Source organism: Callospermophilus lateralis, unplaced genomic scaffold (assembly GCF_048772815.1).
Source record: "Callospermophilus lateralis isolate mCalLat2 unplaced genomic scaffold, mCalLat2.hap1 Scaffold_63, whole genome shotgun sequence".
NCBI classification, from domain to species: Eukaryota; Metazoa; Chordata; class Mammalia; order Rodentia; family Sciuridae; genus Callospermophilus; species Callospermophilus lateralis.
The window spans coordinates 16150757-16177542 of NW_027514713.1; the positions used below are offsets into that span (position 1 = coordinate 16150757).

Sequence of the window (26786 nt, forward strand, 5' to 3'; positions counted from 1 at the left end):
GTCTAACCTGTGGGAGTTGGGAAGTCAACTTTTCCTCTTTTGGTCTCAATTTCTTAATTTATAATTTTAGACGAGATGATCTATTATGTCCTTCTAGAACAACTGACCCAATAGTAAAGGTCAAAACATCATTAGGTTCAGTGGTTCTATGCTTAAATTCAACTCAGCATTTACTGGATGCCAGACCTTGTGTTAATTTATGGGTAAAAGGAGATGAGATATATCAAGAATTTTATATTCTATCTATACCTTGCTTTGTTCCAGGCAGGATTAAAATTTGGTTTTACAATCTTTTTTAATATTTATTTTTTAGTTGTAGTTGGACTCAGTTATCTTTATTTACTTTTATGTGGTGCTGAGGATCGAACCCAGGGCCTTGCATGTGCTAGGCGAGTGCTCTACCGCTGAGCCACAACCTTAGCCCGGTTTTACAATCTTAAACAATACTTCTTATAGTGAATTTTGTGAAATACTAGTTCTAAGAGGTCCTCAGAAAGAGACATTTGTAATCAAAAAGGTCAGAAAATATTGCATTCCATATTTTTATCTTAGAAAGTCACACTGAATGTCACTATGTTTATTAAAGAAACCTGCTTATTTGATTATTGGAGCATTTTCTAATTTGACTTCAGAATTCTTCTTCCACATAACCCTGTAATATTCTATTCCATGACCCCCCCTTTGGGAGCCCTGCTCTTGTGCACTTCTCTGGGTGCCTAATGTGCACATTCTGCGTGACTCTGAGGCTGTCTGCAGGGTCAGTTGTTCCCAGGGAAGGAAAGGGAAGCTTTCAATATGGAACCACAGGGATACTTTTTCCATAGTCAGTTTCTTCAAATGGACCAAATTACATCCGGAGGACCTGCACTGTCCCATTGGTTTCAGAGGGACCTTGGAGTATCTGTGGGTGGAATGAAGTTCCCTCTCATCCCACACTTGGCTTCTGGGATAATCACGCCCCCATTAGCAAGAATGAGGAAGCCTCCTCCAGGGCAACCTGCTGACTTTCTTAAAGTGATATGCCCATCCTTCCCCATGGCGGAAACTCATTAATTCCACAAACCTGAAACTCATCAATAATTCAGAGAGGCCGAGTAACATCAACAATCCCCTCTGGAAGGACTCACACCAGGCGTGTTTGCTAGAGCCCAAATAATGTAATTTTAAGGTTTAGAGAAGGGCTTTTAGAAAGAAGCACTGCCCTTTAAATGACAAGGGATTGCTTTATCTTCAACATCCTGCTTAGGCCTATGAAGAAGCCCCCTTGCAGCTAGGATCTGGTGTGACTAAAAGACTCTCAGAATCCTTAGAGGTATTTATTTTTCAGTGAAGTGGCAAGGGGGCTATGCGATACACATGTCTTATATCAATTGTCCCCTTTCTTTAGGTTTTCCTTCTGGTCCTCTTGTACTTTTTCATCTTGACATGCACTTCTCCAGGTCACCATCTTTTCTTACTTAGATGCTAGCAAATAATCTGCTAATTGGTCTTCTTGTCCCTAGAAACACTGGTCCCCCCTCCCCTCCATTTCTTTTACAATAGGGCCAGATTGATCCTTCCAAATCACAAATGGTGTTATCCTGATTTTTAAAAATCTTCAGTGGCTCTCTTATAATCTAGCTTGAATTCCACAAGTTGCAAGGCCCCTGCCTAATCTGGTGGGGGTCTCTTTCTCTGGCCCTCACGATCCCTATCATAACTCTCACCACACTTGTTGGAATTGTTTTTGTGTTTTTCTGTTGACTTCGGGCACTCTGAAGGTAGGGACCCTTTCTTTAAGGGCAGTATTCACTTAAAATTTTCAGGTCCTGATTTTCAGAGAAGTTCTAATTTCATACTATTCAAGACTGAATTTTTAATAAAAACCACATGGTGGGGACTTTTTATAATGGTGGTTACTTTGAAGCTGGACAAACCTCAGTTCAACATATTTGTTGAGTGAGTATTGCTACCAATATTCTCTACCAATGCAACTGGAAAGAGAGAACAAAAATGGGCTTTTCTTTGAACTGCAAAATATGTGCTCTAGACAAGTCCTGACCTTGTGTAGTATAGGTCTCTGAATTCATGTTTAGAATTAGTACCCATTATACCAGAATGTCAGCCAGATGGGGGCTTGGGTTCAGACCTAGATTTTGCCAAGAAACATTTGTCTTTTAAAGCAAGTTATGATTCACTGACCTAATCCAACTAAAGGTCTGGTGATGGTATTTTGGAACTAAGGATTAGAACAGTTGGCTTGAGATAAGATGCAGGCCACTTCCCTGTAAGGATGCAGCTTGGAAGGTATAGTTTGAAGGATAAAATGTTAGAAATTGTGGGACATTTTCAGTGACTTATGGTGGTAGGAGGTAGAGTGTTGGAAACATGGATTGGGTTGGGAACTCCAAAGCCCCGGCTCAACCACTTCTTGGGGTGTGATTTAGGAGGAGTCATATGACTCCCTCAGTTTCCTTTTTCAATCAAATGGGTATAATCATATCTGTTCTCTTAAAAACATTCACAAACCTCAAGCCTCATAAAAAAACAACTTCACATAGTAGGAAAAATTCCATCAAATAATAATTCCATTATTAAATTTTATCCATCCTGAAGATTTCTCTGATGAAAATAATGTGTCAAATCTGATTTCAAAATGCTCAGAGGCACTTGTCTTTCCTGCTGGAATGATTTTACTGTCAGTTGAGGGCCAGCACGTGAGTGGTGAGAAGGCTTGCCTCTTATCACCTGATGGGTCCTAGTGGCTCTTGTGCTGTATCTGGCAAAGATGTCCCAGCAAAGCCTGGGTCCATTATCATTCTCCCAAACCCTTTCCACGTAGTTTAAATTAGCTGTTATCTCTTGTTAAAAAACAATTTTGCTTTTTCTGTTAATTAAAAAATTAATCTGGCTAATGAAGTCCTCCAAATGAAAGGTGAGAATAAGAATACGATGATAAAATAGCATAATAGCACATTCACCAAGCATCATTCCTGCCAATGCACCAAGCACTTGACATTCATTGTTTCACAACCCTCATGCTAACCCTGAGAAGACTCAAGTGAAGTGACTTGCTCAGGGTCACCTAGTTTGTCAAGTGTGGGATCTGGGATTAAAATCCCCACACTCAGACTACAAAATATCTGTCCTCAACTGGTGAGCATATGTTTTGTACCGGGTGCTAAGTTAGGGCTTGATGAGGAAAAGATTAATATGACATGATCTGTCTCCTTGGGGACCTCATTGTCCTATCACATACCTGATCATTCTCAGACATAGTCTTAGAGCAGTGAGGCCAATTTGGAAATTTAGGCATCACCAAATTCACATAAATGTTTAAAATGTCATGAATTACTTTGCCTTTAGGGAATATTCTTCAAAGACAAAATTTACCAAAGCCAGGTCTTCTCTGAAAAAGAAAACAAACAACAAACAAATAGACCGCCCCCCGACTCCCTGAGGCCAGAGTCTGTTTCCCCTTGTCTCCAGAGCCTGGCCCCTGTACCTAGTACTCGGTAGGTGCTCCTTAGGTGGCTGCTGGATGAATAAACATGACTGCAAGAGCATATAGTCCTCACAGTTTCTTAGCTCGCTCTTGGGTCTATTCCTCTCTCAGGCCACCCAGGCTGGTTCCCGGCATCTTAATTCTGATGGACCAGGAGCCATAAGGGATGGGCAGGGTGACATGAGATGGGATGGAATAGGTGAAGGGTGTATGTATTGGGGGGAAGGACAACAGCACAGTGGTGATGTCACAAACAGATCTGAGCAGCTTAGGCAGAGAATGACACTCCAGGTATATCAATCACCTCGAGACCAAACACCCATCCCCGCTGGGCAGTGGATGCTGTGACAAAGCTGGGGATGTGGCAGTGTCCAGACATCTTCATGCTTATGGGGTGTATATACATTTTTATATACACGTTTCTTCTTTTATGCTCATCACAAACACACACACAAGACAACAGGAAAATAGAGGAAGGAAGACCATACCTTTAACTACCCTATCCAGATAGTGAGCTTGGGAGATAAAAGACAGGACATTTAAGGTAGGACCCAGTAAGTGCAGTACTGCCTGCCACATGACCATGCCAGGTGCTAGGGAGACACAGGGGGAGGTCCCCCTGCCATGGAGGTGGGAAAAAAACCCAAAGATAAGATGACAGGGGAGAGGAAGGAGAGCAAGCACATTCTCCAGGAAAGACCAAAGGAACATGGGCTCATTCTGGGATCCAGGCACTTGTCAATGTGATCAAGAAGACACATGGAAAAGGAAAACAGGGGAAAGGAGGATGGGAAGCTGCAAAAGTGGCCACACTCCTGCTCCGTCAGGTTCATCCAAGTTTATGGAAAACTAGAACTTGCCCTTGTCTACCCAGAGCATCATCCAACCTCCCCCAAGGGGAAGCAGCAATACTAAGAACAAGCTGTCCAGGCAGAGATGTTCCCAAGAAGCTGGGATTTAGAAATATGCAAAATTTGAATCATTTCTGAAATGTACTAGAAAGAGTGGGTTGAGTCTTTGGTCAAATATACCATTAGCTTGTCTGTTTGCCATTCTTGAATTTTTCATGTACACATGTGCCCATATGTACTTGATGCAGAATGCTTGGTGTTCAAGTAAGATGCATTCCTACTTTGTGCACCTTCCATAGAATGTGAGGTATAGATCAATGGATGTCATGGTGGAACACCAGAAAAAGAAAACCTGACCACAAGTCAGTGTTTTACTAACTCCAAAGATACAGTGCTGCCTGCTTTGTCTTACATTGGCAGGGCTGTGTCCAAGGCCATTTAAGATTTTGCCTGTTATGGGGCTGGGTGTCAAACATTGCTTTGATGTGAACTCAATGTGCATATAAGCAAGCCACTGCCTGTGTGTTCAGAGCAGGGCTGTCTCTCCAGTCCCAGCATAAATCATTAATCCATTTTGCCTTTCCCTTTGAGGAGCTTCCCTTTCCCTGTCTTCCTGGGCCTCCTTTTCATGTGTTTCCACAAATGCCAGGCAGATGGCACTCTCCCCTTTAAAGCCCCTTGATACCTTCAGCCAGGCTGCACCCCATCCTCAGCTCAATTTCACACAAGAATAAAAAATCCCAAAGATAGGGCTGGACTGCAGTGGCGTGACCTAATCTGGAAGCCCTAGTATTCTATATACTGTAAAAATGTTATTACTCTTTTCATAAAAAAATTAAGTTCTATTTTTCAGTCCTCTGGCTAGACAAGAGATGGTTGCTGTTTATCAAGATATATTGGCCTCAAAAGATTGGTGGACAAAAGGTACGTTCTTTGGTTCAGGTGTCCATGTACTGCTGTTTCAAGATGTGTTCCTGGAGGTGCATAGCCAAGTGGAAAATTGGGAATAGGAAATGAACAGGGCCTGCATGCATCCCTTCATTCTTAGAGATGCCATGGAGTCCATGAGAGCAGGATATCAGGAGGGAATGTGAAGGAGCGTGGCTTATCAAGCAGGAGTGGATAGACGAAGCTGTGGAATGCCAAGCAGGAAGGACCCTCATGAGAAAATGAAACACAGGACTGCCCGCATGAAACACAGCCTAGGGAGCATCTCTGGCTAAGGGGAAGACTTAAGACTTCCTTGATGCTTGGTTCATCTGTCACTTTAGTTTTAGTTGCGCTTACTCATCACATTTTGCAAAGTAGTTTAAAATTTCTTAGACATCATTTCCCAGGATGTCACGGAGCTTTGCCTTCAAAGAGCAAGAACACCGGGGATTCAGGTGGTTTTCTCAGTTTTCATCTGCAGAGTTTCTGGAAGGTCCTAATCATAATTACTTAAAAGAACTCTGAACCCAGAGTTTCTGGAAGGTCCTAATCATAAGTACTTAAGAGAACTCTGAACCCAGAGTTTCTGTCCTAATCATAAGTACTTAAAAGAACTCTGAACCCAGTTACAGAAGGGGTGAAGTGAGCCTAGGGTTCCCTCCCAGGGATGGCAAGCTTGGAGTAGACGCCATCACTGGGATCCAAAGGACAACACCACTGTGTGTCACCCACTTTGAGGGAGCTCTCCAGAGAGAAAACACTCCTGATTGTCTCCAAACTTAATGGTGGTATCATGGCTCTGGTGGTCAGTGAAGGTTCTATCCACTCTACAGAATATTCTCCCGAAACCCATGGGCTGACTTCAGAGAGTGCTCTCTCTTCAAATGCCATTCAATTTTCAAAAATTATATAGTAATAAAGCTCTCCTTTCAGTGTAAATCTTTTTTTAATATCTTTAAAAAGTGCTTGCTAATTTCTCTTGACTGCAGGTAGGAACAGAAGCCAGTGGAAGTGACAGGCAGGCTCAGGTTACAATCAACATTGTGGCTTTTCAGAAGATAAGCAGGAACACTCAAAACTTCAAACCCTGACTCCACAAATCAAAAGGGATTCCTCTGCCATAAAGAGACTTCAAGCCACTCTGTGAATCCAAAAGCTGATAACAGCCAGTCAACACCAAGTCCAAGAGATTTCTGGGAATGGAACAGACTTTTCTTATCTCAGGCTATTGAAAATGGAAGTGACAACTGGGTCTTTGAAGTCCAATGTCATTTATTTATAAGACATATGCAGAAGTCCATGCTGTCGCTGTGATTGCTTAAAAATCCGAACATGTATGCTTTTGAGTATAATCCTTTTAAAATTCATAATTTTAAAGTACCTACCAGCTTTTAGAAAAAATGATGCAAAGTCTGGGAGGTGAATTCTAGACATCACAAAATCCTCTGCATCTTTCTTTTAGGACTTCAGGATGAAGATGATGGCAGTAGAGCCATTTTTCTCATGGGTCATACTTATTTTTTTGACATTGCAGGCATGTTTTGTAGGTTCCTACCATCTTCTTCTCTCTAGGTAAGAAACTGGAGATAGTGGAGACACACAGCTTATGTATTATAAAGACTGTGAACCTCTGGCATGAGGTTGATCTGGGAGGCCTAGGTCACTGGCATCTCTAAGACAACCCACATGACTCTTCTGTACCAACAGAGGTTTCCAAGACTTTCTTTCAGGACAATTCCAAGAAGCTTTAGGGCTCTTGTCAAAGGTTGTGGAGACATGAAAGTGGCTTTTCCATTCTTATGATCCAGGAGCCTCTGGTCAACTCTAATAGTTGCATCACTGGTCCATGTCAGGCCAGATGAAACGGAGATCAACACAGCAGGTGGTGCATACAGGTTACAATCATCTGATCTTCTTTCAGGTGATGACAAGCCACCCAGGAGATGTTCTTGTTAAGATCTTAGACACATTCATGCTCTTCTTTCTTTGGATAAAGAACTGGTGAAAAAGTGGTGAATGGTGCCACCCTGAGAGGAACCCAAGGAGCCCAGTAGCTTTCCTTGATTCCCAGCCCTACCATGTAGGTGCTGAGCTCTCTAGAGCCATTGGCAATCACACTTTCCCTCTGAGAGTAGCACGTTCCTTCTCTCTTCTTGTCAGCATCTGTCCTGTGGGATCACAGGTACTGTTGCAAGGAGATGCTTCTGAGGAAAGGATAAGCACAGGGCTATCACACAGGCTAAATCCCTGAGAGCAACTTGTGAGCGATTGGTTAAGGATTGTCTGGTTACAAAAAAGAAGCCTGAAAGCTACCACTCCAAAGTGGATGAGTGCTGCCAAAGATTCTGTGGCCTTCTCTATAATTTCCCTTCAAGGTGAAGTCTGGTTGTGCTCACTCAAGTAATTGCATCATCAGAGTTTTATTTTGATCTTTACTCCCAGAGGAGGCTTATGTTTAAGAATTAGGTTTTATGTGATTTGGATAGCTCTCCTGAAGTTGAGGAAATAATTCTGGATATCTGGCATCTTGAACAATCACAGCTTTGGGGTCAAGGTTGGAATTCTATAAATGTAATCAGAAGCTGGCACTTTCCACACATGTTTTGAGACTTCATAGATGAGGGGCACTGAGGTGAGTAAAGTAATCATCACAGGATTGATTCAAAATGTTAGCAGTGTCTTCAAAGAAATAGGAAAAATTAAACACCTTCTTAAATTTAACCATGAGTGTCAGGTTTTGCTAAGGAAATCAGAGGTCAAGCCCCAGATGTAAGGGACCAATAAAATTTCTGGAAAAGACATCCAAAAACATGTTTTTGATGACTCTATGTTGACCATATACTTGACAGATAGACCCGAATCAATCCTTCTTACCTTAACTTCTCTACTTGGAAAACTGGGTCCCATGTGTACCAGTGGGTTACTAGTGTCAAGTAAGCAAGAGCAAAATCAAAGGATGGCTTAGAATGGCTTTTTCTTCATGGGATATTTTTAGGAGCAGGTGAATGGGTTCAGACTGATGGGTGTGCAGTTCTGTGGGTGGTGGAGAGGGCTGGCATTCCTCATCCCTGGACATGCCTGTGGCCACCCCATTCTGTGATGCACCTGCACTGGGAGAGAAACTGAGCCCTAAGACACAACATGTGGTTTTCCCACAGTGCTTTCACCAAAGACCTTTCTTCCAGATGCAAATAGACAGTAATTCCTAACACAAGGCATTAGGTTTCAGTGTGAACGGTCTTGCTGTTTGAAAAAACAACAACAACAAACAACAACAAAAAAAAAAAACCCACCTAAAATCTGTCATTAAAGATGATGCCACTATCAAGTTCTCTCTTATTATGAAAACCAACCTCTTCTGAGAAAAATCAAGCAGATATTTAATTCCTACTGTAATAATCTGCTCTGGGAAATGTCATTGGGGTAAAAAGCTTCTCAGACTGGGGATTGGTCATAGGGAGCCCAGCTTCATCTTTTTCTTTTGAGTTCTTCATTCCTGCTGTAAGGTAATCGGGTCATTCTTCCTGTTCATGGAGGGCAGCAGTGCGTAAAGAGACCCTCCACTCTTCTTCTTCCATTGCATGGAGGACTCTGAGCCAATGTCCTAGTCTCTGGTGTGGGTAAAAACTATGACTACATTGCAGCATTGGAACTTGCTGCATGATAATGACCCATTGCATAATAATGAAATCTGATAATGAGAGAACATTTAACACTTTAAAATTCTAACTTTTCACATCAGCAGATTTTTTTCTTTTCTTAAATCACCCTTGCATGAGTGAATTTTCTTGGAAACATAAGAAAATAGTCCTTGTTACCACAAAGATTAAAAGAGCGTTCTTCTCATTTCTATCTCAACAGGAAAAGGAAGGCACCCACTACTGTTTCTCTGAATTTCCCCCCATCCCTTATATCCTGCAAGGTCACTGAAGTGTTCCTCCAGCACCAGGGTGTTGGGTTTCCCATGGGGATGCAGGTGGCCACGGCACAGACCCACAGAGAGAAGGCTGCCATGCAGGAAAATCAGACAAGGACAAAGAAAATGCCCACCACACAATGAAGGGTAATAGAATTCTGAGCCAAAGTCTGCGCCACTGTGACTAGTCCATTACTTCTCCAATGACATTTTTCTGGTATTTAGGACTGTCAACCTTCCTCTTCTATCATGCACATTTACCTTGATGTATTTCTTATCTGGAGGGGAAAAAAAAAACATCTGCAACTCCGAGGAGGAATCTGTTCTTAAAGAGTGACAACAGGGTGAGCAAGGGAGGTAGAGAGGACAGTTTGACTTCTTGGCATCAAAATAAATGGGACCTTCTTAAAGCCAGGCTGATGAATATCCACAAGCCATTTGATGTAGCGCAGCCTGCCCACGAGGCCTGCCATGAATCATCTGTGACTGGACTAAGGGAGAATTTCCCTCAGTCCCTAGTTATTGGACTCAGCTGAGATGTTTTATCTTATAAAAGTCTAACATTCATAAACTTTTTGGAGATTGGAAAGGCAAGCGGAGGATTCTGTAAGCAAGTGATAGAAAACAGAATACGCTATCCTTGGGCTCTGATTTCTTTTTGAACAGAATGGGCCATCTTCTGGGCTGTGAGACTTAAATGTCAGACTGACCTCTGTCATGCAGAAAGGCAGAAGAGAGTGGGAAGCGGAGTTTAAAGAAGAAGGCCCCGGGGAGGGACTAGGCCATATCTCATTAAGGGGTTTCCAGGCCATTAACACAAAGAAGCCATCAAGGAGTGGACAGTGAGATGACATGCTATCTTTGGCTGAGGAAGAGCAGGAAGACTGCTGCCACTGTGGAGGAGTGAGGGCTGGGACAGATTAGGTGAGGGACTCCAGTGCACTCAAATAAGAAGAAGGCACAGCCTTGGGAAGGACATGCGCTGGATGCTACCATGGAAAACCTGGCCTTTGTGGTGCAAGAATTTCAAACAGCTGCTGAGGAGGAAATCAAGCTGCAAATTCCTGATCTACCTCTTTAAAAGATACATGACCTTTAGACTCAGGTCCTGAAACAGAGGAAATAATCCATACTTCTTCACTTTATAAGAAGTATAAAGTAATGCAGTTAAAATCTTTAGCACAATGCTTGACACAGTGTACATATTTGAAAATTAGAAGCCATTATTATTAAATTAATAAGTGTAAGGTTTTCCATAGCTACTTATTAACTCAGTGATTTCATCGGGGCAAGGACCAAGGGTATGAAGGAATGGCAAAACAAAACAAAACAGAAAACCCTAAAAGAGAAGAGTTAGCTCCTTTTGCTTAAAATTCTTTGTCCCTTGAAAGCTTAAGAGTTTCTCTAAGACCCAAGAGGTCTCCTCCAAGCTGGAGAAGCACCTGGAATCCTGCTTTCTCAAGCCACATGCTCACCATCTGATTACAGACCCTTCCTTTTGAAAAAATGGAAGGGGAAAAAGTTAAAACACACACAAACCAGTTGATTCAATAAAGAGCTTTTGGTGAGTGTTCATTCCAGGATAATAAACCAAGCAAAACGTCTGGCTGTGTTTAAAATCAACAAAACCAGCAGGAAAGGCAGAGAGAGGAAAGGCAACGGGAAGATGAGCTTGTTTTTAAAGCTGCTAACAGTGCTGCTGCAGCGGGGGCGGGTGCTGAGGAGACCCCAAGAGAGGAGAAAGGAGACAGATGCAGACAGGATGGATGCTGAGGGCAGCAGAGGGGAAATGCAGATGTGGCCTGGGTCCTGTGGAGAGCTTCCCCAGGGTTCCAGGCCTGTTGGGGAGCCTCCGAGGCCAGCGAGAGTGGAGACTCAGAGACAGTGAAGCTGATATCCATGGCTATGTGTATGGACTGCTCCACTGCGTGCAGGCTTGTGCGGTGCTCTTTACCTGCATTCTTCTCCCCATCCCACAGGTGAGGAAACTGAGCCTTTCACCTGGAAAGGGCTAAACAGCAAGGTGTGCTAACCAGCTAAGTGGGACCTGGAAATATAAACTGGGAAGACTAAGGTTGAAAACACCACACTGTGAATTTAAATCCAATTGACATCTAGGAAAAGCCAGTCATAATGTCATCAGATGAAAGGACTTTTGACCCCTTCCCACATGCAATGGGGACCCAGGCTAGTGACCCCACAGACAAAGGTGTCCTGCAGACCCAGACCAGGTATCCTGGGCGCCGTACCGATGGTGCAGTGCTCGCCGTTCCACCCGGGACTGCACTCGCACTTGCCGTCGCGGCAGGTCCCATGCTCGGCACAGCGTGGGTGGCAGGCTCGCTGGTCACACGCCGCCCCCATCCAGCCATCCTCGCAGCGACAGGTGCCCCCCACGCAGACGCCATGGCCACCACAGTCGGCAGCACAGATCTCTGTAGGCAGAAGGTGGGAGGAGGAGAGAAAGAAACAACTACTGAGCAAGTCACTGCTGGGGACAGGATCACACTTGGTTACCTACTAGGCTTCTGTGAGTGATTCCAGAGGCTTGGGAGATTAATCTCCGTAGACAATGGCCTCAGGACCACAGCAATGCCCTGGGCCGAAGCCTGCCCTGAGTTGTTTCCCCACCAGGACAGGAGGGACAGAGGGCTCTGCTCTATTTGCTTTTCCTGCTGCCAGCCAGTCTCCACCTTTGTGCTTGCCACTTCCAAGGGGGACTGGCCTTGTGAACAGATGTGAGAAAAAGTCAAATTTAATTAAAAACTGGTTATGTGTGAAAACAAAGTGAAGAGGAGTCCCGGTCACCAAGTAAAGAGCTTGTGGGTCTGGCTGGGGCATGTGAAGAGTTCTGGGGCCTGTGTTTCACAGCAGCTCTGACTCTAACTGAAGTGGGGGTGAGGGGAGGCTGGATCCTCCACCCCATGGGCATACTCCGGGTTGTTGTCCAAAACCTGCAGTTTATTCTCTGTCCTTGGCTTGCTGCTTCCTCCCCCTAAATCCAAGCTCCATCTAAATGGGCTTTTAGACTCAAAGCAAACAGCTGGCGGGGTATGGGGAGCACTTGAGGGCCAGAGTGGAGCCGCCTGTTCCTTCACAAAGGCCCGTCTGTGCAGTGGTGCAGAGCACACAGGGCCTGATTCACAAGCCCCTCGGGCTTCCGGCCAGCAACTACTTCATGCTTCTTGCAGGCAGAGGTCATGAAGTCTTCCAAAACGTAAGTGCTCTTTAGGAAATAGGCTGAGCAACCGTGTCCATGGATGCGCTCTGCCAGGGCTCTGATGGAGACCCGGATGCTTCGCGGCCCAATAGTCTTCACATTCATGTGAAAATCCTGACACTTTAAATTTCTTTTAAACTAAGTGAACTGGCATCTGTGCCTTTGCTCATTACTCCCTTCCAAGTGACACTGCTGGTGTAGAAACTGCTAATGTTTTAGTTGCTTTTGAAAAAGGAAAGAAAACAAAATTAGATTTCAGAGGCTCCGACCTTCATTACTAACCTGAAGACAATGGATAAAATGTTTGCAAAATTTAAAAAAAAATGCTCTTTATGGTGTGTCCTTATGCAAGCAAAATGGAGGTACTTCCTACACATCTGATTTCTCATCTGCTGAGAAAAGAGAGAGGCTGCTGGAGGAGGGACAGAGATAGCTCTGAATTGGAGCCAAAGAACTGGATTCTATACAAGGCTCAGGAGCTTCTGAGCTGTGTGACTATGTGCAGGTTCTTTGACTTTATTGAGCCACAACTTCTGGCCCAGGGGAACAAGTGCTGTGTGATACTGTGGTCAGCCCCCTGATGACCAAGTCAAGCTTCAGTGAGCACTCAGTGAGGTGCACAATACAAAAGATCACGGTAATGGCTGATTAACTCAAGAAAGGTTTCCTGAAGACTGGGAGTCCAAAGAGGTTTGTGAAATCCTGCTCAGCCACTAATCTGCTGAGAAGGTCACTTCTGTCTGGGTATCAGTTTCCTCATCTATTTCAGGGGGTAACCTGCCTGATGGTTTTTAAGATTCCAGGCTTTAACTTTGTGGGAGTCTATGATACAATTACTCACTGTGTTACATAATATAATTCTACCCCCAAGGCTTGGCTCACCTGTCACAGGTGACAAGAAGTCACCTGGGAGTCAACCTGTGGTTATTCTCTTGCTCCTTCTCATCCCATATTACACATTAGAGTAATTCTTTGTTTTTGTGACTGTCTCATTGTCAGACCAGGAACAAGCTTGGACTAGGTTCTCCTTCCTCAGATCACCTCTATCCCTGGTACCGAGCACAAGTCCTGGCACAGAATAGAGCCTTAATTAAGTTTTGTTGCCCAGAGAGACAGGCACATGAGGATGAAAAATAATTTGTATACACACTGCTCAACCTGGCTGAAAGTCCAGCAAGGTCTACCTTTCCCAAGTGACCTATCCACCAGAAAATGTACTATGCCAGGGTGGGGCTGTGGAGCCAAGTGTTACTACCCCTAGCAGCCCATCTAGGACGTTGTTCAAGCTCCTTTCAGACAATGTTTTAGGCAACACTTCTCAGCCTCTTGGCTGAGATCAAGTGTAGACAACATTGTAGCCTTTCCTAGAGATAAATAATGACAATCTCCAGTCCTCAGGCTTCCCTAGATCCCATCTGAAACTCCCACCTTTTCTGCACACCACTGAAGGACAATGATCTCCTGATGACTCGGAGGCTGGGTCTAGGTTCAGGGCTGGAGGTTTCCCAAGAGCCCCGGGGAGAAGAACAACTTGGGCTTTGCTTGGGTTTACTCAGCACTTTTTCCAGTGGTAGTTTATGGTGTGAAAGTAAACAGCAAACAGTACTTCTATTCACCAAGCCAGGAGAGGGACAGGCTGCTGGCGCCAAAGTGGACATGTTTTTAGGCAGCAGGGATATGGAGTTGATGGGGACCGAGAATAGAAGAGGTAGGCCTTGCCCTGGACTTACCTGTGGGATATCAGGTCTTACCTAACAGGCATAGCTGCCCCATGAGCCTCAATATCCATGGGGGATTAATTTCAGGACCCCCTGAATACCCAAATCCATGGATTCTCAAGTCCATTTTATAAAATGGCAAAGTATGTGTATTTAACCTTTATAATCCTCCTGTATATTTTAAGTCATCTCTAGATTATTTGTCATGCCAAATACAATATAAGTGCTATGTAAATAGTTGTCAGATTATATTACTTAGGGAATAATAATGAGAAAAATCAGTTCAGTACAGATGAAAAAATTTTTTGGAATATTTTCAACCTATAGTTGGTTGAATGGATACAGAACCTGTGGATATGGAGGGAAGACCTTACAACACTCCTTTACTAATTAATCTAAAGGTAGTGTGGACAAAGGAGAGTAAGACTTGCAATCAGATATAATTCCAAATCTCAGTTCAGCCAGTTACCTGACCTCCTTACTCTATGGTTCTTAGCCTCATTTGATTCCTCCATAAAATGGGGAGGGACGATAACAGCACCCATTTCAGAGGGCACTTGGTACCTGATATATAGTAGGTCTCAATAAATTCATACTGACTTATTTATCCTTATACTAATCTTCCATACATGCCTACTATGTGCCAGAGCCTTTACTTTGTACTCGAATACAGAGGTCAGTAGATACAATCTGTCTCCCAGGATGTCTTTGTCCAAATAAACCACAAACTGATATTGGCATTCCAAAGATTATCCAAATAATCTGTAGCCATCCCAATAACCTATAGCCATTATCTCTACCATTTGGCATATATGCAATGGATTAAAACCACAGATCTGGAGCCTACCCATGTCTTTGCCACTGATTGGCTGAATAATCTGCAAGTTGCATGTTATGCAATCCATCAAACCTTCAACTTCTATTTCTATAAAATGGGGACAATAATTCCCACTTCACAGATTTTACAGACTTGGTGTTGGATCAAATGAGGTAATGTGTGGGAAGGCCATTTTTGGCTTAGTTAACACTTAGATCACGTTTTACAGTTTAAGAAGCATATTTCACATACAATTTCTCACTTAAATATCATGAGGATGTTATGAGAACATTTGGCTGCTATCCTTCTTAGAGGTGAGGATACCAAGACCCAGATGGGAGAAGGACATTCTACAAGGTCATGTAGGTGTCTGTGTGTTCTCCTTGTTTTGACCATCCTTAAGCAACACAGAATTGCAAGACAGGCATTCTACAAATAAGAAAACAGCCTCAGAATAAGGAAACAACAACAACAACAACAACAACAACAACCAACTATATCCTATATCCTCCAGGGAAGCTTTTCTTTAGGGGAAACTCCTGGTTTATTCCAGCAGATTCCTCCCACCCACTTCTGGCCTCGCTGCCTCTTTTTTTGTTACATCCAGTTAGACCCTGGATATATATGAGATGAAATGGGATCCTCCACACGGAGTTTCCCAGACACTTGATCTCACTCTTTGCGTCTGGAGACTGTGGGTCTGATCATCCAAACATTCCATTTCCTTGCTAGTTGACACTAGACATTCTCTCCTGGCCTGAAGCTAAAGCTGCTCAGTGGCTGGGCACCCTCCAACAGCCCTTTACAAGCTGGGTTGTGAGCTCTTACACATTTTAATGGAAGGGGCCTGAACTGGCGACCTTGATGTTTATTGGGTGCTAACTGATGGTAACGCAGCCTGGGAGCGCTCGGGTTCTCCTTTGCAGAGGGGCCAGTTTGAGTGGAAGAGACCCACTGATACATGATGGAAGCAGAAACCTATGCTGCTACTTTATCATCTGTCCTCAGGTTTAGTCCCTATTTGTTATTTATTCTCTCAAATACTTTGATTTATTATTTTTGTTCCTGAAATAAAGGAATAGCTCTATTTTTGCCTTCTCAGATTCTGCTTTGACATTAAAGCAGATGTAACTTCACAGAGTAGTTGGTGAGATCCAAACAGGATGATGTTACAGAATGTGCTTTGACAGCTCATATGCCTTTTACATCATAGAAATGGGCCTTGGTGAAATTTGGGTTGCAGTTCCTAAGTCTCATGTTTCCTTCTTTGTAAACTGAGATGACATGGCTCACTCTAGAGGATTGTTTGGCACTGAGGATACAAGTGGGGACGACCTCAAGGAGTTTAGGTCTGACATGACAGATGAATATGACCTAAATCTACCGAACTACATGAGCAAATGTGAGCCAAAGTGAAGAGTCTAGCCTAGTGCCTGGTGTGTGATCAGAATATAATAAATTTCACAGACACATTTTTATAAAAAAAGGAAATGAGAAGCAGTGATAAGTAGACTAGATTGAAGGCTGAAGATCAGATGCGAATTCTGACTTTGGAAACACATCCAATACAAGAACATTTGATAATTGCCGGCTGACTTTCATATGATCAAAATCCAAGCTTTCTGATTAAATGCTGAAGGTCTGGGGCCTGGCAGGTATCTGTGGAGGTAGTAGGGAGTATACAGGCTGTAGGGTAGACTGACTCCCTAGTTTCCCTGCTATGGGTTCTTGGGAAAATTACTTAATCTCTCTGAGCTATAATTCTTCACTTCTTAAATGGAGAGAGTAATAATTATCTCCCTCCTATAGGGTGGATGGTGATAATTAAAGGAAGAGGTATGTGTAAGAAGCTCTATGTAAACTATATTGCATGTATGACTGGTTGATGAAGCCCTAAGACATACTGTATCAGCAGAGCTCCATGCTCCCTAACAGAGGATCAGCTTCCGGATGAGCCAAATATTTGCTTTTCTAATAGTAACCTCAATATTTGGGCATGAAGCTCTTGTTCTGGTCACCTGGATGGCACCATTGTCAAGACTATTAAAAGCTAGGTAGAAGCCATTTGTATGTGTAGGGTGATATTTTTCTTGAAATCAGGTGATGATCTCCAACTGTCCTAAATTTCTCATTCCTTGCCTGAACTATAACAGGGTCTTGAAGATGACCCAACTAGACTCAAGAACACATTAGCTCTTTTCTTTTTCCTTCCTTCTTTCTTATTTTTTTTGGGGGGGTGGGGTGGGAGGATGCTGCGCCCCTCCCCTGACTCAGGCAATGGCAAGGCCCTACTGAGGTGGATGGCGCAAGGCGTCCATCCTCTGGAGGAGCACAGTATGTTTCTGGGAATGGGCTAATTTGTTTTTGTATTCCTTTAATAAGTATAGCTGTGACTTCTCATATGACCATTAAGTATGAAGGAAAAAAACATGACTTTCCCAATTAATGCAAGTACTTCTAAAGAATGGATCTGTTTGCTCTAAATGCAATGATTCAGCTGTGGAGTGTAAATTGTTAATGTCTAATGAAAAACTCCCTGTATTCCTATCAAGGAAGTTTTTGAGAAATTAAATTAAAATCTAGAGGAGAAAAATTAATGTTAAGAAGACAGATTAGTGCTTAGTACTAGGCAACTTGTTCTTGTTCCTGTGCACAATGGTTTGTGCTCTTACTCTTGTTTGATTAAAATTAATAACAAGTCAACCACTTGCCATAACCATGGCACCGGTTCCAGTCAGTAAGTCAAGAAAGAATAGTCAAGGTATAGGCCAATAGTTTGGGACATTTGTAATTATTATTAAAAGTTAACTAAGCAGAAACAGCTCAAAGCAAAACACGAACTGAAAGTACAAATGTTTGCTTATGCATAAGCCAAGATACATTCTTCTATTCTGATTGTAGCTAGGTAACTTTTGTTTCTTTGAATAATGATTCCTGTTTTGTAACCACAAAGTACTGTGAGCCTGCCAAAATTAAAAGTATATATGATCAAGTTCACAAGTAAAGATTGGGATCAACACCTGCACTTTGGTGTCTGGGTTGTTTCTCCACCCCTCTTTCGCCGACTCCTCACCATCCGTTCATCTCCTGAGACCCCCTGTTGGAGCAGGTCTCCGACAGGAGGAGGTAGGAGTGGGGGGATACCAGGGATTGAACCAGGGCACTTAACCACTGAGCCACATCCCCAGCCTTATTGTATTTTATTTAGAGAAAGGATCTTACTGAGTTGCTCAGGGCCTTACTAAGTTTCTGAGGCTGGCTTTGAACTCATGATACCCCTGTCTCATTCTCCTTAGATGCTGGGATTACAGGTGCATGCCACCATGCCTGACACATTAACTCTTTTCTTGTAGGAAGTCAAACCCAAGCACTTTCCCTTGCCCAAGCAATCTCTTTCCCATCTCACTTGTGTATCTTTTTTCTAGACTAGAATCCCACCTGACAGCAGAGTCTAGCTTTTATCCATCTTGGTTTCCTGAGCACTAGCACCAGGCATGGCACAGCATGGCTTTCTACAGATGTTTGTTGAAAGAATAAATAATTGGGAAAAAAAAGTTCCATGAAAGAAGTGTATGTTTGTTGGCTTGACTCACTGTCATAGTGCACACAAGTTATTTTGTCAAATATATTCATATAGAGGCTCAGATTTCTTTGCACCTAACCTTCTTAGACACTCATCTTCTGAGTTGTGATTGTAAAAGGTCTCAGTCCTTATCCTCAGAAACATCTTCCTTTGTGCCAATGCCCAAACTGCACCTGTTGTCTTTCCTTGAGGGAGGTGAACATATGAGGAAGAGGTGAAGAGGGCAAAGAAAAGATCTAAGATTTGGCTATTGGTAATTATGCCCCAAAGTGTATACGTAAGGGAGAAGCTGCCCCGGGCTTCTCTTATTAAACTCTAATCCACATACAAGCCCAGATGAAGCCTGGGACCTATCATGGCTATGTTTTAATTTGTCTGGACTTATTTTACAATCCTGTTCATTAAAATAGCTGGTAGGGGAAGCTGTGTCTTTCCCCTAAAGGGAGAGACTTACACATAATTTTCCCATAAATTTTTTTTCTACTTGGAAAGATGCTCAAAATTGCCCCAAATAGGGAGTGGTAGGGACCCCACCCATGGTTCTGCACACTTTCTGCTGAACAAGGAATGGATGCAGATGAAGATGTTTTTAAAATTCTTGGGGATGTGGGATCAGAGTCTGGGCCCCATGTGACCTTTTGGGAAGTCTGTTTGTAAGTCAAATTTGATAAGTCAAATATTTCTATTTTGCTTAGGAATTGAGATTTGGAGAGTGACCTTAAGAAATTTTAATAGTGAGTTTGACAATTTAAGATGAATTCTGCTTGGATTTTCTGTTTTATCACTAGTTCATCTGAGTTACTGCCCACTTGAGGGATTTCTCTAAAATCCTGGTAGTCTTAAAATTCAAGTCAATCTACCTAGCACTTAAGGCAAAAATAAGAAAGAAATGAAATTTCCACAATGTTGCAGAACTGTTGTTGATGGCACAGAAACGTTACCTCATTCCTGCTTCTTAGCAGTCCTGTAAGGCTACTTGCACTCCTGTACTGGAGTCAAGGAGACTGCTTGGAGAAATGCTCAAAGGTACTTAGCTAGAATAAAAGGTGATTATACTAATACAGGTTTTTGGTTTGTGAATTGTGGGATCAGGTTGAGGTAAAACCTGATGTAATCTGACAGTGGTTCCCTGACTGTTAATTGTAAATTAGATCATTGCCACAGTTAGAATACACAATTTCTAAAATCAGAGTCTGAGTCTGCTTCCTCACCCCAACTGAATCTCTGTTGGATTAAGAACTTCTCCTTTTCTTTGTTTCTCTGTTTATCTATCCATCTGTCTGTCCCTCCACCTAACTGCCTGATCATCTAACTGGTTATCTAGTCACCAGGCCATTTAACTAAACATCCATCCATCCATCCATCCATCCATCCATCCATCCATCCATCCATCTATCCAACATGTGACCTGAGCAAGTTATTTCATCTCTCTGTGCCTCAGCTTTCTCATCTGCAAAACACAGTATATAGATATCAAATATTAGGCTCACGTACAGGTTAAATAAATGTTATGCAATGTGTCTAGTGTCACATACATCTTTCATGGAGTAAACATCTATTATATGGCAACTATTTCATGTTTATATGCTGGAAAGAGCCAGGGAAGGGAGGGTTTGAAAACATGGGGAAAGCAAGGGATGATGTTCCATTGAGATTCCTCTTAACAATTTGGCAAACACTGGACCCAAAGCATAATTGGCAAGACAGGCTTACAGGGCAGTTCATCCCCTGGGCAAGGGAACACAGGCAGAGAGATATGTGGGCATGGGCTGTGTAGGGAACCATCCATAATAATAGGAAAGTATTTGACTAATGCTCTCAATGTTCTCAGTGAGGTAGGAGGAAGGAATATCTGTGAGCAGTGGCCTGGTGAATAGCTGTAGACACTGAAATAACTCATTTGGGGACCAAGAGTGAGCGCTCTTGGAGTATGAGAAGAACTGCATTGGGAGGGCCCAGGAAAGGTTAAAGATCTTGAGCATGATGGGATGTGGCTTAGCCAAGATCAGAAGCCTAACTGTAAGATCAGAGATGGGTCAGGAGATCTGTGTTATGTGGTTATAGGACCAAGAGTAAAAAAGATGAGAACTTAGAAGAGTAGGTTTTGTGGTGGAGCAATGTTAGACAGCAAAACTAGGACCCAGAAGAGGAAGTGCCTTGTTCTATGCCACACAGTGACACACATGTCAGTACTTGAAAAAGAACTTGCTAGCTACCTTATAAAAACAGTCCTGTAGGGGACCAACTAGGCAATGGCTACAAGAGACATTTATGTATTTTTGGCCCCTCCTCTGTGCTTCTGCATGTGCAGTTTCCATGGTCTAGGCCCTCCTCTGCTTCATCTTCACATGTTCAAGTCTAAGTGTGCTTCCAGTTCTGGCTACAATAACACCTCGTCCCTGAAGCCTTATCTCAGCCACAAGGGGTTCACCTTCACAAAGACTTCTATGAAGATCATTCTTTCTCAGGATTATTAGTCTATCTGTGTTGCCTCCAGGATCCTGCTATCACAAATTATTCTCTGCACTCCCCAGTGAGGCTCACACATGTATCTATGTGGTCCCAAATTCCAGTGATAGGGGGCAGAGTATGCCATGTGATTACTCAATGTTCTGTGACTTTACACAGAGCAGAGGCCTTGGAGTCAGGCAAGCTGGATTCAAGAGTCTGATCTGCTACTTCTGCAACGTGAGAGAAATGCTGCCCACCTTTGTGCCTCATCTATGTCATCTGTAAAATGGTGACAATAGTACCCCAGCTACTAGAATTTTAAAATTGATTTTTCAGTGTATTGAGAAACCTGGCACAGTGGTGCACACTTGTAATACCAACTCCTTGGGAGGCTGAGGCAGAATCACAAGTTTGAGACCAGCCTGGGCAACTTAGCAAGACTGTCTCAGGATAAATAAAACATAAAAAGGGCTGGGGTATAGCTGAGTGGTAGAACATTTGTCTAACATGCATGAGACCTTTGGTTCAACCCCCAGCACTATCACAGAGGTAGTCAGCAGTAGAAGTAGAGGCCCTGATGGCTGCCTGGCTCTAGTTGCTCCTCTGTGACTCTCAAGGTCACAGATAAATGCTGTGTTACTTCTGCGGGGCTGTGTTACTTCCAAGGTCTGAATTATTGTGTATATATCTCTATATATCTACATATCTATCGAGAGTGTGTGCACCTACTATGTGCCAGATATCCCTAGATGCAGGCTGGGAATGCAGAGATGATATGAAATTACTCCTAGCCACAAGGAACTCAAGTCTTCCCATGCATGTAAATGAACACAAAGCTGGTCACCACACCAGTGAGCAGTAGGCTGATTATATGTTAATTTTCTCTCCTAAAGGAGATCGTATTTTGAACAGGCCAGCATTCTCTCGAGTAAGTAGATCCTTCCTTCACTAACTTAGGCCAATAGTTTTTTAGTCCCAGTGCAGTTTTAGAAAGACAAGGAAGAAGGTGCAAAAAAGCAGCCTGAGTCTGACTTCCTTACTGTAATTAGTGTCCTCTAGACATTGAGGCCAAACCGAAGCCACTCTCTTGTGCTTTTCAACTTCCCCTCCTATCACCCGAGAGCCAGCGCTGCTCCAAGTCATGGCTCTGTTCTGCAGATGGAGATGGCACAAAGCTAATGAGCCTTGGGAAGCACATGGCCTTTCACCTCATTCAAGGAGCTTAGAGAGCTTTCAAACCAGGCAGAAAAGTGAATTCCAGTGTGCTGGTGCAGAGCAGGTCTCCACACCTATTCCTCCAGGACTAGAATTTTAAGCCTTTACAAAGTACCTATCGCAAGAAGCAGTAAACCTGTTATTCATCTTAATTGGAGGGTATCAGGCTTCCTGATTAGAGGAGTTCAAATCTATTTGGGAGGAGGCCTCCAAACAGGGTCTTACTCTGCAGGATAATAAGCCAGGAAAGGCCTGGTGAGCAAAGGAGCCAAAGAACATGACTGGGATGTGCATCCTTGGCCATAGGTGGAACCCAACTCACTAAAAGGGTCCAAATGGGTGAAATGAAGGTAGACAATGTCCTCTTCCAAAAGATCTCTGATCTGATATCCTTTGGTAAAAGGCCCATTTCTCCACCCAGCTATGAGCTCATCTATCTAACTCTTTCATGGACACTTGCACCAGGATGTCTCCAGGCATCTGAACTGCATGCTGATATTAGAGTAAACTTCTAAGACCAAATTGCCAAGTTGGACCTCCACTTAAAACTTCTTGGAGGTTTACAATGACAGATAAACCTAAACTCTTTTATATCATTCAGGTTCTGATACTTGTTAGCCTTCTTTACCTCTTCCCCCCTCACTACTGCCATAGATATGCTAAGATAAGCCACATTGCACTACTAAAAATTCCCAGGAGATGCCCTTGATCTGTCTCAGCTCTGTACATGTTGCAAGTCTTTGCTGCAAAGTGCTTGCTTCCTCCCTCTATCTGTGCCTACTCATAGCCAACCTCCAACACCCATCTGAAGTCCCATGTCCTCCAAGAAGCCACCTGGATCACCCCAATTAAAAGTAACTAGTCTGTTTCCTGAACTCCGGGAGTACTATGAAGCACAGGGTCATGATTCCATTTGCATGATTCCTGGCAGTGTTACTATATGAAGTGGTACCCGGTACACCTGATACCTAATTCACTGCCAGGTTCAGTGTGAACCTTGGTAGCAGCCAGTGACAGAGTTGTGCAGGGAATATACTATGAACCCAGAGAAGCCTGGATTTGAACTTTTGATTCCCCAAAGTGTTTTTGGGAAAGTCACCCAAATTCTCTAGATCCTGATTTCTTGGGAACAACACTCCCTGCCATGTCAGAGGCTTATGTATTTGTTGTCTGAATAAATTCTGATGCATATATATGAAGGAGTTCTGTACAATGTAAAATTTCCTTTCAAGGAACAGTTATTTTTTAAAATTACAAGTTATCATAACAGTAGTTTGATTCAGAAGACAAGTAGAGAGAAAGAGAATATAAGTATCAGCTTGGACATCCAAACAGAGACCTGATTCTGAAGCCCAATTTCAGGAGGACTTATATTTACATACTGAAGAGCTCCAATTCTGATAGAAAATGTTCCAGGGTTGTCGGGGGAAATTCCGCTAAATTTAAAAGCTGCCAACTCCTGGTTTATCAACCTTTAACTCTGGCAGTACTTAGCAGTATGCCTGTCTGGGCCCAATTTTCCAGTGTTTGATTAAATGCTAGGAACTGACCATCTCATTGTGTCTAAACGTCTACGCTACTTTCCAGAAAACTGGAGAGCTCTTCCTGCTTCCCTCCAGCACTCCCCTTCCCTCACTGTGGCAGTGTTAATGTCTCAGATATTTATTATTCTGAACTTTGGTTTTTAGGCTGTCACTTGCTGCTGGGAAGGGGCACAGGAAATGTCAAGTCTCACTGGATATTATTTCTCGGGTGAAATTCTAACCTTGAGATTCCTGTCCTGTACCATACCTATACAGAAATAGCCCAGCCTGATTGTTTCCTTTTGATGTTTAATTGGATGTCGGTGCTGTGCTTTCTGGGCTGAGAATGTGGTGCTTCTCAGAGATGGAACAATTCCGGCTACACAAATGAGACTTGTAACAGGGGAGAATGCTGAACGCTGAATCTAATTTTCTCTCCCATCCATGAACATAAGACAATTTCTCTGGCATTAAAGCATCTCACTCAGTCTTTCTGTCATTAATAAGAATTAAATTCTGTTCCCTCAAATTTAAATGTAATTATATTTTGCCTTGTAAATAAAATTGAATTACCATTCTCAAAAGTTAGCATTAATTCAACGGCTATGTTTAGAGCTTTAATTTTTTTTAACCCTGCTGCTACTTTCAGTTTATTTATTTATTTTTTAAGCATTTGGTTCATTTTGCTGTCAATTGTGAATTAATTTAATAACACAGCTGTTCAGATCCCCATCCATCTAATCATTATTGTTATCATTTATGCTTTGAGGTTTCACTTTTCTTTTTGGTAGAGAAAGAGAATAATAGAGATGGAACTGAAAACTCAGAGGATATGAGTTTGAATTCTGGAATGTCTCCCTAAGTTAAGGTAGAGCCTACACCAGAGGTTGAGCTGAAAGAGCCAAAGAGAGAGTCCTGATGTAGAATCTGGGAGGGAAATAGTCAATGTTCACTGAAAAAGCTGTGAATTTAAGAGTTTTATTTATTAAGGCATTTGGGTGGGCTCCGTGATTTGCATTGCATATATTCTGACCTGATTTTCTACTACTGACTCAGGGCTCCTACTTTCTAGTCAGATAAGATATGTCTTTATCAACAGATGGCATGCTCACAGGGCTCTCTTGCTTCTGCACATGCTACCCCTCAGCCTGCAATGCCTTGCCCTCCTTGCCACCAACAAGCATCCCTTCAATTCCCTTTCACAGTGTGGCTCCCATGTCTCCTTAGTGAGGACCTCCCCAGACTCCTCTCCTAGGCTCCTAATCACTACTGTATGCACACCAGGCTTCGAGCTTGGGCATTCCACTTCGTGAACAGACTGTGGGGCTCTCTGATCCTTGGTGCCTTGAACAGTGCTCAGCACCTAGAGGAGGCCAGAAAGGCTCAGTGATTGTGTGAAACAAATGTGCGTAGCTGTGGGGGTATGTGCAGGTCTGGAACTACTCCAGGTCTCTCTCTGAGGGGGCTGAACTCTGCTGGCACTGAGCTCAGGAAACTCACTGTCCTGAGAGAAAGCTGCTGCTAATACAGTGTGGCCCTTGTGCTGTGGGCCACTGACCTAGTTGTTTGGGGTAAATGTGTCAGCATATTAATGACTCTTGGTCTAGAGTCAAGGACCAGTGTTGGGGGCTGGGGGAAGGGGATGGTAGAAAGACTCAGAAGCAACAAGGACACTGAGCCTCTGAAAGAGAAAACAAATTGTTTTAACATTGACTCAGATCCAGGCCTCTGGCTCTGAACTTTCACTCTGTAAACTGCCCTCAAACTCAAATTTGTTAGAATCTCACACTGTTTGGCTAATTTAGACCTAATCATGCATTCTGAAAAATATATACACTCATACTTCATTTAGTAAGTGCTTACTGAATGCCAGCCACCATGCTAAGCATTTTATGCATACTTATTAAAGCAATTTGGAAAACAGCCCTGCAAGGCAGGTATCATTAGCTATACTCCACGGATCAGCCGAGTCTTGACAATCTAGCCTGGTCCTACTCCAAATCTCATGTGATTCTTACTGAGGGCACATGCTACCTCCAAACCAATGCCACTGTATCTCTAAAACATCTCCACCTGTTATTCCATGAAGCTCAAGTGCAATGAAATGATAAGAATCATAAACCACCAGAAAGAGCATTTTACAGGCAGGCTCTCTGCCATGCGCTGCTTCTGTGCGCCAGCAACCCAAAGGAATAAAATGTAGTGAGAGGCTCCTTTCAAATAAAAGCCATTTATGGGAGACAAGACTCAGAGCAGTGGAAATTAGGAATGAATTTATGAAGCTGAGAACAGAGGCAATGGGAGAGGGTGGGAATAAAGACCCCCCCAAAAATTATCCTATGGAGGAGCAAATGATAAGTTTAAGGACTGGCCTTTCAAATGGTACCCTGGAGAATGTCACAGAGCCTGCAACCTTCTTATGAAGCCATTAGGTTCTGAAGGACAGGTAGGCTTTTCCAATTCTAAGGACCATCTCAAAGAGGTTAAATTTCCTCCCTTTCTAAGGCAGCTCTGTGCCAAGGGGAAGAATGGCCAACCATAGCCCTTGGGGTAGGTGGAGCCAAAAGCTGCTGAGCTGTGCCTTGAAGCACAGGCTGATGATGCATCCAGCCCAGCAGGCTGCTCCCTGGGGTGAAGGAGGGGCAGTGGTGTGGTGCTAGTTCAGGAGGAGCTCTGGCTGGCTGGCACTGCGATTGAGACTAATAGAAGTGAGGTTTGGAAAGTGGCAGAGAAGGAGCCAGAGGCTTGGTTTTCCTGAAGATTGTGTGGAGTGGCAAGGAAGGGTTCTCCGTGTGGGGGAGGAGGTCCTGAGAGAGGACGGCTGTCTGTCTAGTGGTGTGCTGAATCTTCCCAGGCAGAGTTTCAATTGCAACACCTCCCTTTTCTGTGTTCCCAGTGGGCTCTCTTTCCTCTTTTTGCCCGTTCACTGGTTAGGTCTTGGGTCATTCATGCAATAGTCACTGAGAATCTAATGCATGTTTGGCCCTGTGCTCAGGATGTGGACAGATTCTGACCTCATGGAGCTCACAGCTCAGTTCTAGAGGGACCCGACTGCTCAGATCACCATGGTGTCAGCAC

At 43.3% G+C, this 26786-nt stretch overlaps 1 pseudogene; it reads right to left on the reverse strand.

Moving 5' to 3' along the window:
• LOC143637778 (teneurin-4-like) overlaps nucleotides 1-26786 on the reverse strand; it is a 373204-nt pseudogene that overhangs the window by 90257 nt on the left and 256161 nt on the right.